Here is a 20,939-nt window from a genome sequence, read left to right as displayed (position 1 = left end):
AAATAGAAGCTAATAAAATTGCTTCCCTAATTACCCTGAGCTAGTTCATTTCCCAGCAAATATAATAAAACAGAGTTACTTGGCTCTGATTCACAAAATCTGAAACCAAGCTCATTATTAAGGCATTTAGTGATGGGGAAAAAAAAATAACAAAGGGGGAGGGAGACAGACGGAAAAGATGTTTGTATGTGTGCATGAATATATAAGTTGCCATCCCACAAAACAGAATATAAGACAATCTTTGTAGTTAGCCCTTTGAAGTTTGGAGTTATTACAATGGGCTTTTTCATAACAAAAGCAGCAAAAGGTAGAATTCCTTGGAATTTCTCCTCTCATTCAGACAAATAGGATAGGACACCTATTATACCATAATATTCAGAAGAGATTTGGGATTTAATGTTAGTGATGTTTAATTTGAAAGAAATATTTAGTCTTAATGCACTGTGATTCCTAATCTTTGGGACTATTACAAAGCTGTGATACATGTGCATAATACAGTAGGCCATTGACCCTCCCAAGGCTATCATTCCAATGCCTTGTACCACTCTGAAATCTCTTTGATGTAAGGAACCTGGGATTCTGGTTATTATAAATGTATGAAGTCTTAGTTTGGGGGGTTTCTGAGTATGTTTTATTTATTTTTGTTAATGCTGGTTGGTTTTGCTCTCTCTTACACACACATAATAAAATGTGGTGTGTTTGGTCTTTTTGCCACTTTTAAGGATGGTGATATTTTTTTTAAAATAATTAGAAGTTAACAAAAAATTGTTCACAATATCCCCGAAGGATTTGTTTGGTTCAAACTGTTGTTTGTTTGCAAAAGGCTTTCCTAGTCACCTTTCAGCCAACTGAGGAACACCAAATTGGTTCATGAGAAACACAAAATGGTATTTTTTAAGCAAGTTATTGTCAACATTAACTGCAGAAAAGCAGGCATATGAAGTAACTTTTGACTTGGAAATGGATCAGTTAGGATTGGGAGAGTTTGAGGTGGGTGGAAAAGAAGGGACTGGCAAAATTATTAGGGTGCTGCAATCAGAGAGAGATATGTCAGGAGGTGAGGAATGGTCTACTCATGGGGAAAGTATCCTTAATGTTTAGCATCAATATTGCCTTCCAGCCAGAGGTGGTATTCTGCCTGTTCTGACCGGTTCAACCAAATCGGTAGCAGAAATCGTGGGTGGCTCCACCCACCTGCCTGGACTCTTCAACATTCCATTTAGGCCCTTTTTTAAGGCAAAGCACATGCACAGAACACAAAGCGCATGCGCACACGTGGGCCGTGCACTCACATTTGCAAACCAGTAGCGAAGGTAAGAGAATACCAGCCCTGCTTCCAGCCACCTATGCTGTGCCCCATGGCCTGTAATCAGGCCTCAATAGACCCTGGTTTATGCCTGTTACTACTTACCTAATGCTTGATCAAGTTAGGTAATGCTTGAGCATTGGAAGTTATCCAACAAGATGCAGTTCAGTAGTGAGAAAGGAACGTTGTGCACTTAGGCAGGAAAAACCAAATGTATAAGTATAGAATAGGAGATACCTGGTTCAACAGTAGTAACAGTGAGAGGGATCTAGGTGTCCTAGTGGATCAGCACTTGAGTCAGCTGTATGCTGCAGCTGTCAAAAAAGGCAACACGGTTCCAGCATCAGCTGAGGAATAACATCAAGATCATGGAAAGCGCTGCTTTATGTTGCACTGGTGAGACGACTCTTCGGATACTGCATCCAGTTCGGTTCACCACAATTCAAAAATGATGTTGTGGCCCTAAAAAGAATGCCGAGACTAGCAACGAAGATGATTATGGCTGGGAGGCTAAATCATACATGGCTGAGGAAACTAGGTATATTTAGCTTAATGAAGAAAAGGCTCAGGGGAGACATTATAGCAGTCTTCCAATACTTGAAGGGCTGTCACAGGGAAGAATGCATTGATTTATTCTCCATAATACCTGAGGGCAGGACAAGAAGCAATGGGTGAAAGCTCAACATAAAGAGATTCAACCTGGAAATAAGCAGGAATTTCCTGACAGTAAGAACAATTCATCAGTGGAACAGCTTGCCTCCTGGAGTGGTTGATCTCCATTGTTGGAGGTTTTCAAGAAAGGTTTGGACAAGCATTTGGTGGCTAGGGTGGCTAGTTAAACTCCTGTCTTGGGTAGAGGGTTAGACTAGAAGACCACAGCTCCTGCTCTATGATTTTATGTTATGGTTTTCATGCATTTAATCATTGTACGCCACCCACTAGGTAAGATGGCCAGCCATCTAAATAATAGGAAACACTTTTAATTATTAAATAAATGTATCCATGTACCTCATGTCAATCATCCTTCATTTCTGCTTCTGGCCATCTATCTCACCCCTTAAATGACATCTTTTGCAATCATGATTGAGACCTCGCGATATAGCTTATTTGTTTTCCAAAATGAAGTAGCAGAAGTAAACCTTGCTCATTTCCAATAGCTTCGATTTCATGATGTCTTCCTTTATCCTTATTCAACATTACTGTAATGCACTTTTTATAGTTTAATTTCTTTTTTCTTTTTTTTTTCCTTTTGCGGTTCTGTTTTCCATAATAATACTTCTCAGTTAAAATCAGATTGCGTCTGAAGGAGCCAGACCCATTTCCTTCAGAAGCCCAAACACAACATCATTGTTCCACTGAGACTAACCAGTTTGTTAGAGCTGACTTTTTTTTCCTGCTCCTTGCCAAATGCTTGTTTTATAAATAAGATTATTATTCTTAAAGGGCAGGAAGATGTAAAACAACAGACGATCTGCTGTGGATCAGACCAAAGGCCTCTCTGGTCCCTCATTCTATTTCCAACAACATGCTTCTGGGAAGCCTGAAAGCAGTACAATGAAACCCTTCTACTATTCTCCAGCAACTCTGTTCTCCAGAGATATACAGCCTCTAATGCTGGAGGCTGCATCCTTCATACATGGCCACAGTCTGATGTTTCTGTTTAATGCAAAAACCATTCTACACTTGAATTCTTTGGAGTTCAATGTCATCACCAACTGGCGAATCTTATTAACCTCTCCATCTGTATTAGCACAAATCACTTTTTCAGCATGCAGGTAAGAACCTATGGAATCATAAGTTTTTAGATTCTAATCTATTACAAATTAATATTATGCTTCTTCTTTTGCTCTGGTCCCATCCACTTTGTCTTTTAGTCCTTCCACTATGTGAATATGACTTAGGAGTCATATTGGCATAGGAGTAAGGCTAAAGCTTTGGGCTCAACAATAATAACCCACTACCGTTCTAAAGGAATGTTCATGAATATTTATATATTTATATCTATCTATACAACATTATAAAGACATTTTTGCTGCAGACATTATTTTTTCCATTCAAAATGATATGAGAAAAATCAAAGTTAAATTAAGACAAATATCTTGAACTAATCTATTTGGATATAATATTTTGGGGGGGAAATGAAGAAAAAGTACATATTTAGTCAATTACAATATGGATAGTGATGGATAGTTATAGTATGCATTCAAAAGTGTACTGAAAAAAGTTGGAGTTAACTTTTGTTATATATTTGTTTTATGTAATTTTATCACTTTTTAATTTTTCCTTTTTCCTCTTTATGTTGGTTTGTATTTTAATTTTTTTAAAAAAATTAATAAATATCTTTTTTTTTTAATGAAGCAAGGTTATCCAATAATAAACCAAGGATTGTCCTGGGAAGATTATAACTTTACTTCCAAGGAATAAACCAAGGATCGTCCTGGGAAAAGGTAATCTTCAGTAAGGCATTTGAAAAAGTAGACCACAACCTACTACTTGATAAGATAGAAAAATGTAGGTTAGATAGCACTTCCAACAGATGGATTCATAACTGCCTCACCAACTGCACTCAAAGTGTATTCCTCAATGGAACTTCATCTACATGGAGGAAAGAATGCAGCGAGGTACCGCAAGGCTCTGTTTTAGACTGAGTACTCTTCCACATCATCAATGATTTGGATGTGGGGATGGATAGGGAATTCATCAAATTTGCAGAAAACACCAAACTGGCAGGAATAACCAACACTCCAGAAGATAGCTTAAGATACAGAAGGATATTGACAGACTTCAACATTGGCACTATCTAATAAAAAGAAATCCAATAGTGAAAAGAGTAAGGTTCTACATTTAGACAAGAAAAATGAAATGCACAGGTACAGTATAGGTGGTAACTCACTCAATTGTAGCAACTGTGAAAGGGATTTTGGAGTCCTAGTAGACAATCATTTAAATATGAGCCAGCATATTTATGCTGCACCTGCCAAAAAAAGCCAACACAATTCTAGACTGCATTAACAGAGGGAATAGAATCAAAATCATGTGAAATATTAATACCACTTTATAATGCCTTGGTAAGGCTACACTTGGAATACTGCATCCAGTTTTGATTGCCACAATGTAAAAGAGATGTTGAAACTCTAGAAAGAGTGTAGAGAAGAGCAATAAAGGTGATTAGGGGACTGGAGGCTAAAACGTACAAAGAACATTTGCTGGAATTGGGTATGTTTAGTTCAATGAAAAGAAGAACTAGGAGAGACATGATAGCAGTGTTCCAATATCTCAGGGGCTGCCACAAAAAAGAGGGAGTCAAGCTATTCTCCAAAGCATCTGAGGGCAGGACAAGAAGCAATGGATGGAAACTAATCAAGAAGAGAAGCAACATAGAATTAAGAAGAAATCTCCTGACAGTTAGAACAATTAATCAATGCAACAGCTTGCCTCCAGAAGTTGTGAATGTTCCAATACTTTTAAGAAGAGATTGGACAACTATTTGTCTGAAATGTTATAGGATTTTTTGCCTGAGCAAGAGGTTGAGCAAGAGGTCCTTTCCAACTCTGTTATTCTATTCTATTCTATTCTATTCTATTCTATTCTATTCTATTCTGTAGCTAGATATAGACTTCCAACTGTGTTATCTTCCCAAATACCAGAGCCCCAAAATGAAAACAATTGAAAACAAAAGACAAATGGTTGGTGGTGACTGGATCATATCTCTATGATAATGCTGCTCTTCATTTGTGTGTTCAATAAAGTATGAACGAAAAGACTTAATTGGAACACCTGATGGTCCACATTCCACAATAATGTATTGCACCTTTACCCATTCTTTGATTTTGAACATGGTTTTTGAAGATGATCAACATTTGCAGAGTATGTAATGTAATGTGAAATCAGTCCCCAAAGTACCACACTCCAGGTATTCAATACATATCAATGATGTTTAATGTTGGGAGTATATCTGACATTCTGAAATGTGTGTGTGGAAAAAAAATACAGCAGACCATTGTACTGTCAAAAACAAGATATCCACATGCAATGCTCAGCCAATGAAGATTCCATTTGTATTTTGAGGGACACAAACTAAGGAGACCAGTTAACTGCAACAGGAACCTTTATTAAACTTAGAACAGGCAAGACAAAGCAAACCCCCGTCTGACAGCTATTTATACCAGGAGTTGTCAGACGGGGAACCAATGGGAGAGCCCGGTTTCTCCCGCCAGCTGGCAGATGCGTCCTGGCCAATCAGAGGTGCCCTGTACAGCACCACCTGCTGGCCAGGACACAACAATTCCAGTCTGCTTTCTCCTTATTTTCTTCTTTAAAAATGTAATGTGACTGAGCATATCAAAAAAAATGAGGAAAGGGATATATGTCAGAGGTGGGTTCCTACCAGTTCGCACCTATTCGGTAGAACTGGTTTGTCAAATCTACCAAACCGGTTAGAAGAGGTTCCACCAGTGGACCCGGAAAGCAGGCCACACCTACAGAAGAGGTTCCAAAATTTTTTGAAACCCACCATTGGTCCTTGGATATGATTATTCTACACTATCATGCTCATATTTATAAAACTCAGTGCCTCTGTGAAAGGTAAGGATAACTACTGTGTTTGTGGTGCAATCAGAACATTGCGTGTGTTGAAGTTGTTTTAACGCAAACCAAAGATGCCTTTTAAAAAACAAGTTTACAATATATTCTTATGCATGCCAGTGCTGTGTGTGAGGTAATTTAAGGTGGTTCTGACAAGTGTCGTCGGCATCTTCATATCCGGTCACATGGGTGGCAAGCCACTCCCATCTGGTCACATGGGCAGCAAGCCACTCCCACAAAGGAGGCCACACCCACAGAGTAGGATCAAACAATTTTTGAAGCCCACCTCTGATATATGTGCATGAGAAATGTGCCTGGGATCAATTTTCATGCAACTATTAAAATACGGTTATCTGATGGTATTCATCCTTTTTAAAACTTTGTAGTACAGTTTGCCAATCAAAATAGGCATACAAGGGGTTCTAATTTAGGGGAACATAAACCAAAATTACATGTATTAAAGCAAAGAACACGGTATTAAAGAAATTGGGGGGAGGCATATTTAAGGAAACTTACACACAAAAGTATATACTAAAGCCCAGGACATAATGCCACATGTTTGATTGTAATTTATCCTGGTGTACTTTTTTACTGAAAAGACTAAGCTATCATTGATGGTTGTTTCATAGTAAGCTTTTAAGAAAGAATTGGCCAAGAAACCACATTAGGTTCATATTTCATGCTAAACTAACATATGACATTTTTGGTTTATAAACTTTAGTTTATTGTTAAGCTTGTTGTATATATCCAATGAATTTTGGCTTAACATGATGTGTGAATCCTTTCAGTTAACTGATCTGCTGAATTAAGTTAAAATGAGATGTGAATTCAGGTTTTACTTTCAGCTCTTCCTTTGCTATATTCTCTACCTATGGTTTAAGGTGTTTCACATTGTTCTATATCAGAAGATTTTTTTTTAAAGTAATTTATTCCAAGTGAAATATAACATTCAAAGAACCTGAGCTAGTCAAAGAATTTTAAATTCAATTGGCTACATATCACAAAACATTTCATTGACAGAAGACAATTCTACAGGCAGGGAAAAAATGATGTAAAGATTTTAAACGTCAGAGGGACTATAGATGGCTGAAAAATTTCAGGCTTCAGCTTCAAATGGAGTATTTTCATAATCTCAGTATAGCATTTCAGTATATTATTAATTAGTCCGCTGATCCATTAAAAAAGGAAGAAGAATCACAGTAATCATTCAAGGTCACAGTTTGACTTATTTGCCATTGATGGATAACTTGCCAAACTCGGCATTCAGCTCCTTGGTATAATTGGAAATACATTGTTATTCAGGTTAACAAAAGGCTTGCAACAATGGCCCTGCAAATGAACATCGGCTGACTAAAATCCTAACCACATTTTCACTCTCATTAACCACAGTAGGGTATCACACAATTTCGCCTGGTTCCTGCGTCGACCACTGTGCACCATTTTACTACCAGCGGTTTGATGGGTTTTATGGCAGCTGATATATGGAGTGGGAGTTTTGGGAGTCGTAAACAGAAGCCACAGTGTATCACAATGTGGTTTAGGGATATAATGACTATGTTGTAAAGCAAAAGATGACAATGCAGCACTCAACGCAAGAGAGCAAACCAATAGACCAAACAGTTTGGCATAATTCAAGCAATGAGAGCGAGGATCCTCTGTGAGTTTTTGTGTCCGTATTCCTGTATATCGTGCATCTCCCTATATCTTCCATTAATTACCATGCATGAATTTGAATAAGAACTAGTAACTCTGAAATAAATTTTAGGTCCTACAAGGGAGGGTGGAATTACAGAGTTATGTTCTCATTTCTTTCTGAAAGGCATTTTCCTCTACTGAAGAATATTCCAGCCAGTCACCATCATTGATCCTCAGTTATAAAGGCACAGACTTATTTTTGTTTCAGTCTCCGTTGCAGGGAGAAATATCTCCCTAGAATGCAGGAAAGGTCCAAATCTGCTAAATTATGGAATAGTGCATCTAGGTTTGAAATATGTGAAATTACTATTACTGTTGCTGTTTTAGTTGGATGATGCTTTATGATTCAATTAAACTAACAGGGAAAATAATTAGGCAATAATCAGGTTCAGGAGAAAAGGGGTTCGAGAAGACAGGAAAAAATGCAAGTCTTCTCCATATTTGCTTAAACTTCACAGCTGGGGTGATTCCTTTAAAAAACACTTGGTTTAAAATTTGAAGGAAAGAGCTCAATGATCCTGACAATCTCTTATATCCCAGATGGAGAAGGAGGTATCCAGAATTGTTCTGCTGCATGAAGCTACACAAATGGAAGAGAGTGAGTAGTTGGACCAGAGGTTTGGGGTTTTTTTTAAGCTTCAGGATATATTATAAGTAGCCGTAAGATTTTGCCCAACAGAAAAGCATTTCCACTTGATTGGGCTGTCCTGACTTTGCAGATCTTAAGCAGCTAAGCAGGATCATACCTGGCTTACTTGATTATAGGCATCTAACTTGATTTTAGTTTTGGTTTTGGTATTGATTTATTTCTGTTGTTGTTGTTATATACTTAATTTATTATCTATGAAACTCAGACAACTGAACATTCAAAAGAATCACAAATACCATTGGCTGGTGCTAATGGTTGATATAGGTTGCTACCAGCATCCTATGTATCAACCATCTTCTTAAGATGTTCAATGCTCTGAGAAGTGCAGTTTTTTGCAGTTCCACTGGTGTTATTGCAGGAAGCTGCAATTTCATGATGTGTTTTATAAAATTTTTGGACATGGTACCAAGTGCCCGATGACAATGGATATCACTGTTTTTTTTTAATATTTTGTAATTTTATTAATTAATTATTATTATTTCTTTTATTCATTAAACCTGAATAAAACCCAGTCAACTGAACATTCAAAAATGCATCACCAATCCCATGACTGGTAATTATAGTTGATACGGGTTGCTGCCAGCGTCCTAGTTATCAACCAAGTACCTTCTTAAAATATATGATGTTCCTAGTAGAACAGTTTTTTGCAGTTCCACTGGTGTTATTGCAGGAAGCTGCAATTTCTTTATGTGTTTTGTAAAATTCTTGGACATGGTACCAAGTCCCCCGATGACAATGAGTATCACTGTTACATGTTACATCCACAGCCATGTGGTTTTGATGGCCAGGTTGCAATGTTTCATGATTCTTTCTAGTTCTTTTTCTTCGACTCTGGCATCTCCTGGTACAGAGATAGCAATAAACTGTACACTTGGGCCCTCTGAAACCATGATAATGATGATATGATTATTATTATACAATTGTATCACAGTGGCCAGTTGTTTCACCGGATTTGGCATTGGTTATTAGTCGGGCCCCACCCAGGGGCCTAGGACGTCGTAGCGTATTTTCGTACTATGCGTGCAGTTCCAAGCAGTGCGGCTTTTTGCATTTGACTGATGGTGATTTTGTCAATTTTTAACTGTTTTAAATGTAATTCCAGTGCTTTTGGAATAGCACCCAGTGTGCCAATTACCACTGGAATTACCACTGCTGGTTTGTGCCATAGTCGTTGAATTTCGATTTTTAAGTCCTGGTATTTTGCTATTTTTTCATGTTCTTTCTCGGCGACCCTGCTATCACCTGGTATTGCGATGTCTATGATTGTGACCTTATTTTTCTCAACCAGTGTGATGTCTGGTGTATTATGTGCCAGTATTTTGTCCGTTTGTATACGGAAATCCCACAAGATCTTGACCATCTGATTGTCGGTGACTTTTTCAGGCTGATGTTCCCACCAGTTTGTTACTGTTTTAATATTATAATTTTTGCACAAATTCCAATGGATCATTTGTGCTACTGAATTGTGCCGCAATTTATAATCAGTCTGCGTGATTTTTTTACAGCAACTGAGTATGTGATCAACAGTTTCATCAGCTTCTTTGCAAAGTCTGCATTTGGCATCATCAGAGGATTTTTCGATTTTGGCCTTAATGGCATTTGTGCGGATAGCTTGTTCTTGCGCAGCCAGGATTAGTAACAATGTTTCTTTCTTTAATGTACCTGTTGTTAACCATAACCAAGTTTGTTCACTGTCCACTTTATCCTTTATTTTTTCCAGAAATTGGCCATGCAGTGCTTTGTTCTGCCAACTCTGCATTCTTGATTTTATCACATCTTTTCTGTATTCTTGTTTCGTCTGTTGGGCCTTCAGTAGATTTTTGTTCTTTACTTCGATTAATAGGTGTTCTTGACTTTCTTTTAAATAATCAGCCAGTGCATGTTTTTCTTCTTCAACTATTTGCTTCACTTGTAATAATCCTCTGCCACATGATTTTCACGGCAGATATAGTCTATCAGTATCACTACGTGGATGTAAACTGTAGTGCATTGTCATTAGTTTCCTGGTTAATAATAATAATAATAATAATAATAATAATAATAATAATAATAATAATAATAATAATATTCTCCTCCTCCTCCTCGTCCTCTGCCCAGGATCAGTTAAAGTTGGGTGAATACTATTTACTGCAAATACATAAATAAGTAACCAACATAATATCCTACTGCTTTAAGATCACGTTATGGAAGTCTCAAATCCTCGAAGAAGGGAATAGGAAACCACTTCCCTATAGTTCCCCCCCCCCAAAAAAAATAATCTTCCACAGACTTGTCCATTAAGTTATCAGGAGACACTACTTAATTCAAAGGAGATGATATATTTGTATTAACACCCACACACACACACACAATCCCATTATCCACCACTCCAGAGTGTCTCTCAACCTCCAGGAGCAAAAGACTATGGCAAAGTGGGAGGAAACAGCTAGGACTATACACTGCTGTACCTGACTTCAGTGATCTTGTTTCTCCTCAGTTTGATATAAATCTTCCCACTATGGAAAAGCTGGGATGCAGTGTGGCTTATAATGTTCCGGAATGGAGCTGCCCACATGAGAACCCATCCAGTAGTCCGGACATTTGTCTAACAAGAAGAGTTATCCTGGGCGATATGTGTTATGGAAACTATCTCTAAACAAATAATTTCATCTGAAAGATTCAGCAGCAACTTAGACTGCTTCCTAGCACTCAGAAACAGTTGAGCATTGTTTGAACAAACAGGCTGCACTCGACACTCGCCTGTAGCGTTTTCCAGTCAGAGAGTTGTATAAACACTAATTAATTAATCCACATCATTTCCCTGCAAGGTAGGAGCTTTATCTCCATATGACACATGGGAGAAATAGTACGAAAGTAAGAAAAAAATGATAGAAATAAAAATGGTGGTGGGAAGGTTGCAAGTTAATTTGGAGCTGCACTTTGCTCTGTTGCAAAATTAGAAGATGAACAGGTAGAGTTAATTTCTCCCTTCAAAGGCAGAAAATATTCTGGCACTAACATTAGTTCTGTAGAGATACACACACTCAAGCCAAATAAATGACTGGTAGGCTGAAGTTTGGGCCCTGGTCAACGCAGCTATGAAATCTGCCACTTTTAGTAAACCATAGGAACCATAGTGACTCAGTGGTTAGAATGCAAGCTACTTCTGCTGACTGCTGGCTGCCAGAAGTTTTGCAGTTCAATTCTCACCATCTCAAGGTGGACTCAGCTTTCCATCCTTCCAAGATCAGTACAATGATGACCCAGATTGTAGGGGGCAATATGCTGACTCTGTAAACTGCTTAGAGCGGGCTGTAAAGCACTGTGAAGTGGTATATAAAACTAAGTGCTATTGCTATTGCTATTTTCTTTTCTTTTTAATGTAATTGGTTGTGGGTTGTCAGTAATGCTGGAGCTTGGAACTTGAATATCACCAGAATGAGCATAATTTACCTCAAACCTCACCTTGTGCTAGTCAGAGAGAACGTTAGGAAAAGCTGCAGGTATATGTCATGCAAGCAAATCAAATAAGAGAGCTCATCAGAAAAATATATCTGTTGATCATTATAGAGTGGTCAGAGCAAGCAAAACAACAGGTCGACTAAGACTAATTATTTTGCAACTTAGGAGGATAGCAAGATATCCTCTTTCTACAATAAGAGTTGAATTTGGGTAGGGATGCTGTGGACCATATTTTGGTTATGGGGATCCAAGGAGATCACTCATCAGAAATAGCCCAAAAAGATAAAAGGAAAATAAAACCTAAGAGCTTAACTTGATATCAAAATACTTAGATAGTTATCATGATGAATTCTTGTATTCCTCTTCTGTCACATTAAAAAATATTTAATGGGTTGAGATTGTGCTTCTTTATTCTATAGCATAGTTTGTCCTATAAACCTGTGGAATTCTGTTTCTGTGGAGCCTTTTATACCAGAATAGAACAGATTAACAGAATGGAAGGGGACCTTGGAGATCTTCTAGTCGAACACCCTGCATGAACAGGAGACCGTCTATCATTTTCAACAAATGACTGTCTAATCTTCTTAAAAACCTCCAGTGATGGAGCATCCACAACTTCTGTAGGTAAGCCATTCCACTGGTTAATTGTTATCACTATCAAGAAATTTCTTCTGAGCTCTAGGTTGGGTCTCTCAGCCCCATACAAAGCAGTATAATTGGTAACTATGGGGGAAATCTAGAGAATGCAGAACAGCAACAAATGAGAGAGACAAGAGTCAGTGAAGAATATGCATACCCCATGACCATGGAATGTTCACATCATTGCTTGAAAGAAAATTAGCTTCACCTTGGAAGCATTTAGAGAAGTGAATGGATGCAAAGGTTTAATTTATAATATTAATTTTTTCAAGGCTTCCCATATAAAATCTGAGATGTAGCAACCAACCCTGCACATCTGGAGTGAAATGTATTATTCCTGCAGATAAATTGGGATGTACTTGATGGGAAAGCAGAAAACAGAACAGCTTCTCACTGCTTCTTAATAAGCACTAGGAAAGGAATCTGAAATATAGAGCTGAGTGGTTTTGTTCTTTGTATCTTTTTGAACCCTTAAATGATGTTACCAAGAGAAGAAGCCCCCTTTATTGTAGGTTGTGTTTAGAGATTGCTGTTGGAATAGATGCATTAAATCTGTTAGTAGGTCAATGCATTTTGAGTAACACAGCAGAGTTACTTGGTTTTTTTGTTTAAAAAAAGAAAATATTTCCATGTTAAGAGTTGGTGCCATTATTTCAGAACCAAATTGAAAGGTGTTGTAAAAACACGTATATATCTGGGAGTGCATCCTACTCAACTCAATAAGATGCCTTCCTAGTAGAGGTAAGTAGGCTGATACTGTTAGTCTTCCTTGACATATATGCCACTGTTCACATTATATTCATCCACATATATAGAGCCAATCTTATGTAGTGATTATAGTATCAAACTAGAAACCACCAAACTATGAGTTCTACACCCATCTAGAAGTCATCTTGGGCCAAATTCTCTCAGCCATATGAATGGCAAAGCATATCTTGCAAAGAAAATGCATGGATTAGTCCACACAGTTGCCAGGAATCAACACTGACTCCAACACACACAAACACAAACACACAAACATAAAAGTTCTATAGAACATACTGTATTATCACACATGTTTTAATCCACTTTAAGAAGATGATAGGCTATTCAGTTATATTAGGACCAAATCAGACTGGAAATTCTAGAGTTGTCTCAATACTTTTATTACACAGGTCTATTCTGGCATTTGCCTCTTAAGACAGAATAGGAAATTTGTATATCTATAAAGGGGAAAAAATCACCCAGTACATATTTTACTTCTTTTACATATATGTTCTCAACCAAGATGTGATGCTTGAGTTAGAGAGAGAAAATTGCCATTTCAAAACAGACAATGTCATCAGAACACCGCTGGGTGCTTTGCTACTGCTTTTCAGGGTTCAAACATAATAGCTGAATATATACATATTTATTAGAGAAATAACCAAAATATGCCAACTTTCCTCTTTTTCTATTCAACATTTCACTGTGACAGCTCAATATAGAGCTCAAAAGTTGATTTTGAGTGTAGCATTTATTTCAAAGTTCAAGTGTTTTTTCCGAGTCATTAGCATCTCTTGATTGTTTTGACTTTGGCTGGCATCAAATATGAAATCACAAGCTGTCAAATATTATCAATTACACAATATCATTGTACATCAGCAATAAATGCAAAATATCAGCACATGCCAACTATCAAGCACAACCAAATATCAATCCAGAATGACTGTATTCATACAACAAGCTTATCTTTTCTGAATGAACTCAATCTTCCAAATTCATAAAGAACACTGAACCATAAACTCATTAAATGGACTTGGACTCCCAGAATATATGAAGCCACCAAAATTCTCATGTTCAGAATAACTTTTAACTTTTTTGTTCAAATATAGATGCTCCGTTTCCAAATTGAAATTATTGGACATGGAAAGGGCTTGCATACCACATATATAGCAAATATTTAGTAATCCAGAAAATTTCCCAACCTAGTATCTTCTTTGCATGTGTTCCATCATCACCTCTAGTAAAGATATTGCTGGGTGGATATCTTGGGAGTTACAATCTAATACATGGGGAAAGCTGATATAAAACAAAAACCCCCCACAAAAGATAGATTGGGATATGGAGGTGAAGTGAAGAAACCATGGAGTAGCAATAGCAATAGCATTTAGACATATACTGTTTCATGATGATTTACAGCCCTCTCTAAGCAGTTTACAGAGTCAGCATATTGCCCTCAACAATCTGGGTCCTCATTTTACTAACTTCAGAAGAATGGAAGGCTGAGTGAACCTTGAGCCAGTCAGAATCGAACTCTTGACAGTGAGGAGTGAGTTAGCCTGCAATAGTGCATTCTTACCACTGTACCAGTGGTGGGTTATGACCGGTACGCCCCGGTACAGGTGTATCTGTGCCTGCTGGGAGCTCCGGGTACCGTTCCGGTACAGTGCTCTGGAGGGGCCACCCACCCACCTGTGCTCCTTACTGGCATTTGAACTCTTCGGGGTTTCCGCACACATGCACACAGCATACAGTCCCTGTGTGACTCTCTGCCGAGCAGCTGGAGCGTCGCAGAGGCATTGCGGAGGGGTCGCGGAGCATCGCAGGCAGTAAGTACACGTGCGTGAACTGCACACATTCATGTGGTGGACGCCGGGTCCCATTGCACAGTACCAGTTGCAATGGGATCCAAAACCCACCACTGCACTGTACCATCCCTAGATGGTAGACTTTTGTGTGGAATAAAGGACAACTCTGAATCCCTGCCTTTGAGATTCTTAAATTATAAGCCTTTTTCTTCCAGATCTCACTTTTACAGTAAAAGGCAAATTATGCTGTATCCTGAAAACCAGATCTCTGCCCCCTTGATGGATGAACAGGAGGGCACACCCTCCTGTAGAGCTGTGGCTTTCACAGAAATGCTGATGGCTACATATTCCAAAAGCACTTGTGGAAGGCATGAATTGTATGGTGCCTTGACCAACTGCAAAATGAAGGTATTCGTTTTCTCCTTAACTCCCAAATATAGTATATTGGCTCCCAGAGGATTTTGGCCCCTGTGAACATTGAAGCGTTCTGGAAAATAGTACAACAAACCTGCTGACAGATCATGTACAGTTGCCAAGCTACATTGTTTTTTTGCTTAATCTAGAGTACAGGAGCTATAGTGTCACCCCAACATAAATGTGACCTCTCAACGTTTTTTATGTTGCCCACATCCCTTACCAAATTTTGGTAAGCTAAAACATACTGTAGTGCAGTGTTTCTCAACCTTGGCAACTTGAAGATGTCCAGACTTCAACTCCCAGAATTCCCCAGCCAGCATTCGCTGGCTGGGGAATTCTGGGAGTTGAAGTCCGGACATCTTCAAGTTGCCAAGGTTGAGAAACACTGCTGTAGTGGTTTCAGTGTACAGTGTATAAATTAGATAGGGAACAAATCAATCTAAAGAAAAATAGTTCAATTTTAGGGAGCAGTTTTTATTCTGGATGAGGCCATTTCAGAGGTGGGTTGCTCCTGGTTCAGCCAAGTTCAGCTGAACCGGTAGTGGCAATGGTGGGAGACTCCTCCCACCTGCCCAGATGCTTCTGCACATGAGCAGAAGTGTTGCGCATGCATGCATGCAAGCAGGAGTGAACTGGTAGTAAACCAGTTAGGAACCCACCACTGGGCCATTTCTTTGATCTCTCCCATTTCACCATTGCACCATCCCTAGGTGGATCCCAACATATTCCATAAAATTAATACTGAGTATAGTTTGGGGTATAGGATCTTTTGCTCTGTATTGCTTGCATTGTACAATCATCTCTGCAACAGTCCCTGGCTTTCCACATGTCCACAGTCCCAAGAGGAGCTGGGGAATTATCTACTACTTTAGGGCGGCTTTTTCTATAACATTGGCACTGTCAGCCAGCATTGGGAAAGGGGGATATTCCTTGTACAGTTGTTCAGAATTCCGGTAAAAATTCAGGAAATTGTCCATCTGATTTTTCTGCCCACAAATCTGGGGAGATCCAAACTGTAATGTTGTGCCTCCAACTCAGCAAATATCAAAAGCCATGGAGAAAATTTTGCACCCATAGCTTTTGGCTGCACATATTATCATGTTAGTTTGCTGTACTGTATAACAAATAGGCATTTTCTAGGTCAAGAACTATGGGGCCTGGATTTCAAACGCCTTGAATAAAAATGATGTTGCTTTTCCCAAAATGTGCTTGGATGGTAAACAGTAACTTATGCAGAATTGAATTACAACCCATCTCCCCTGACAATCCATCTTTCCCCATTCCTGTCTGCTTGCCACAAGTGCAGAAAGTATTGAGTGCTGCAAGATATACTTAGTTTTTCCAAAGCTGTGCACAACTTGTTATGGATGGCCTCATGTCCAGGTAAAGGTTAAAGAGGTCCTTTGCTGTTCTAGTTTTCACTTGTCCCTGACACTGCTGCCTAATCATTCCACATAATAACAACCCTGAAATGCAGGCAGGCCCGAGTCAAAGTCACAAGTCAATAAATCCATTGTTCCTCTCTTTCAGGCAGAGTGTTGAATAGCACTGAGTGTGCAGTGTCATAGAGCCCTCTAGTCTATCACCCCAAGGTCATCTGGTTTATGGTACAAAAACTTTATTTCTTTAAGTGCCTCCCATGTTCAGGAAAGAAAAAGCAGTTTCATTGAAGCAACAGCTCAGCTTCAAATCCCCCCACCTTTCCTCCGTCTCCCATCAGCCTCTCCTTTTCTTCCCTTTCCATTCAGTTCTGTCTGATTCTCAAAGATTGCCTGGAAAAGTCACTGCAGTGTTCTTGGTGAGGTTTTTGAGAAGTAGTTTGCCATTGCCTGCTTTCTAAGGCTCAGAAAATGTGTCTAGCTTTGCACCTTAGATGGGACTAGAACTCCCAGTTTCTAGCCTGGTGTCTTAACTGCTGCATCAAACTCTTGCATTGGGTCCCTAAGGACCTGCTTACCACAAAGGTGTAGGCAACCCCTAGCCACATTCGATGGTATATTCAAGGGAGAATGTTATTAGTTTGGTTTGGTGATCATCTTTCTGTATCAGTCACAGTGATTGGAGAAAACCGATCAAAACTAAACATTAGGAAAAAAACCTCTTGAGGATATCATCATTGTGAAACCAACAGGACAGCAGCAGTGGTGGGATTCAAATAATTTAACAACTGGTTCTCTGCTCTAATGATTTCTTCCAATAACCAGTTCACCAAACTGCTCAGAAAGTTAGCAACTGGTTCTGCTGAAGTGGTGCAAACTGGCTGAATCCCATCACTGGACAGGAGTACTGAACTTTATTGAAGGAAGGATGAAATAAAGACAAATATCCATTTATTAGGGATGATGTAGTTACATCAGTGGTGAGTTTCAAAAAACTTTGGAACCTCTTCTGTAGGTGTGGCCTGCTTTCCGGGTCCACTGGTGAAACCTCTTCTAACCGGTTTGGTAGATTTGACGAACCAGTTCTGCCGAAGTGGTGTGAACCGGTAGGAACCCACCTCTGAGTTACATCCTACATTGCAGATTCTGCAGTGGGAAGAGGATGGATTTCCTTCCAATGTAATCATTTATTGTAGTAAATTTGTTTTCATTAGTGTTGCCTCATGCTATTTGAACTTTTGCAGGATATGTATGGTGGCATTTCTTTTGTGGAGTTCAAAGCCATCTTTTTATTCTCAAAAACAATTCTGTAAGGTGAAAGGAGGTGAAGCAAATACCCTCTGAGTTTCATAGCAAATAGAGATTTAAGCCTAAATTTCCTCAACCTCAACCACCAATTTAATCAGCATTCTACACTGTTAGTCGTTTTGGGATCATTTATTGTCTTGTGGGAAGAATTTTATATGCTACTTAGCTTCAGATTGGGAGCCAAAAATAATGGGATTCATGCTTACAAAATTCTGAGCCATTGCAACTGCAAAATGTAATGCCTATTAACAAACCTCAAGCTTTTTTATTCCAAACAAGTGCAATAATTGCATTACTAATGCCATAGCAATCAAATAGGCAGGACAGATAGAAAGTTCTAATTCATTTAAATGTAAGTCTTATTTGAGAATTTCACATGATTAATGGCCATCAGAAAATAAAATGACAAATGTACATATTGACCCTTTTCCTAGCACTCCCCTGGAGTTTTAGCACTGAATAGGCAAGTTTGAAAGAATTGCTATTAGCCTTTATCTGAATGTGATGTAGCGGGGTTCAGATCTGCATAATGTCAGCATTCCAAGTAACTGAAAGCAAAACTCTGAAGAAGGTAGATTCCTCAAAGAACATGTTTATTGGATACATCATATCGGCACAGCCAGAGGTGGGTTGCTCCTGATTCAGCCTGGTTCAGCCAAACTGGTAGTGGCAGCGGTGGGAGGCTCTGCCCACCCACCCGCAGGCTTATGTGCATGCACAGAAGCATTCCGTGCTAGTGTGAACACAAGCGAACCAGTAGTGAACCTGTTAGCAACCCACCTCTGGGCACAACTAGTAAAAACTAACTCTAACAGTTCCTACGGGTTTCAATGAATTAAAAGAGTAAAACTCCCCCCTCCAAGGTGTCACCGGTCACATTGTGCAATGAAGATGGATGACAGGCTCCTCTCCTCCTTCAACAGCCACCTGTTTGAATGACCTTGGTTCCCACAGGAAAACTTTTTTGTTTTGACTGTAGCCGGGCTATCTACTTCCCCCTCTCAGGCTTTGTGGCAACTATGAGGCAGCCCAATATGGTTTCAGACAGGTTTGCTTCAGAGTTGACACATAAAAGATCAAGTGAATAGGGTCATAAATTTAATCCAAGCCCTCCACGTTGAAAAACATTAAAGGTGGCATCACTCCATTCCTCTTACCTACTAACTGTAGATCAGGGGTTCCTTAACACTCAGGCCACAGCCCACTACCTGGCCATGGCCTATTCAGAATTGGGCTGTGCGAGTAGCTGGCTGGAGCATGCATTCAGTTCAACTTCCATGAGTTGTGGGCCAGCAAGCATTCATGTGCACATGTGCCCTGGCTGCTAGCACAAGTTGAGCTGTGCACATGAGTGCTAGCTTGCGTCTCATGCAAGGTTGCATGCATGTTCACCAGCCTGCTGCTCATGCGGTTCAGTTCCCTGTTGTTGTCCCCCAGGCAGTCCGCCAAACTGCAAAGGTTGGAAGACACTGCTGTATATGGACTGGGTTTCACAGAAGAGTTGGAGGAGACTCGGAGCCTAAGATATGGACCTTAATGCAGCAACATTTTCAAAATATTGAGTTGTCATAGAATGCTCTGGGGAAGGGAGGAGGAGGTGTGCAAATCAGCCTGCTTTAATTTAATTTGGTAGTTTTGGAAGCATATATTTTTTTAAAAAAACGTTCTCTGATTAAAATAGAAGAGGAATATATTTACCGATTTACAAATGAGAAAGAAATCTAGTTCTCAAGTAATCTCTGACATATCCATATAGGATGGCGGAAAATTTGAAACCCTGGCTCTCTGATAACACTCTTTTGAAGGCAGTTATTTGCAGAACAAGATAAATGGATTAGGGGCACTGTGGCCTAATGGATAAGACACTGGGCTTGTTGACTGGAAGATTGGTAGTTCGAGACTCAAGCACCACTCAATAAGGTGAGGTTCCATCCCAGCTCCTGCCAATTTAGCCATTTGAAAGCATGCAAATGTGAATAAATAAATAGGTACCACTTGGGTGGGAAGATAACAGCCTGCTGGTGCACTTTGGCATATAGTTATGTTGGCTACATGTCCACAGAAGCATCTTCAGACAACTCTGGCTCCTCAGCTAGGAAACAGATGAGTACTGCCCTTGAGAATCAGACACAACTGGACAGGGGAACCCCCCTCTCTCTCTCCCCCTCCTCCCTCCCCCTCCCTCCCCTTCCATCTCTGTCTCCATCTCTGTCTCCCTCTCTCCCTGTACATATGCACTAATATAGTAGCTAGATTTTGGATAAAGCAGACTTAAGAGTTTAGTTCTGATCAAAGATATACATATTATAATCCAGTTGCTAGGTTTCTTTTGCTTTCATTTCTGGCTATTTTTTAATCATATCAACCTGAAAAATGTAGGTCTGAATTATATAAATTGAAAGTTTAGTTCTATTAAATTGCAATTGTACTGCAATCTTCTCTTGGTTTAAGATGTTGATTATTGCTGCCCATTTTAGAGTGAGCATTTTTTATTTACTCAATTTCTTCATTTTCTATAAACTGTAACACTGTAATCTCTCTGATAAAATACTTCCTACCCTCATTAATTTTGTTATTTTTTAGTAATACAGTGAAACACTTTCTGAAATTATACATTTATAATTTGTATTAGTGGGTGAAATGGTGGTTCAGGGAATTGCTAACATGGAATAAGAAATAATTAGGGCAATGGAAAAAATATGAAATGAAGATAACTGGTGTTTTGCCTTCTGCACCTGATCAGGGAACACATAGGGCAGAGAAAAGTTGGGAGCAGTGAAGGTCATATATATGGGTGGGTGTGGGTGAACTAAGGCCTAGTGAGTGTGACGACTCTCCCAGACGCTTCCCCAGATACCTCTTCAGATGTCAGTTTGTAGGAGAATGGGGGGAGTTGGTCAATGGCTCAGAACAACCATCTGATTTGGCTGAAGCACAGCTACAGCAGAACAGCCCTGAGGCTTCAGGTGGGG

Source organism: Thamnophis sirtalis, unplaced genomic scaffold (genome assembly GCF_051295495.1).
Source record: "Thamnophis sirtalis isolate CommonGarterSnake01/CBP01778 unplaced genomic scaffold, rThaSir2_p1.2 scaffold_6, whole genome shotgun sequence".
NCBI lineage: Eukaryota > Metazoa > Chordata > Lepidosauria > Squamata > Natricidae > Thamnophis > Thamnophis sirtalis.
The sequence above is the reverse complement of the archived record's forward strand: the minus strand, read 5'-3'. Positions refer to the sequence as shown.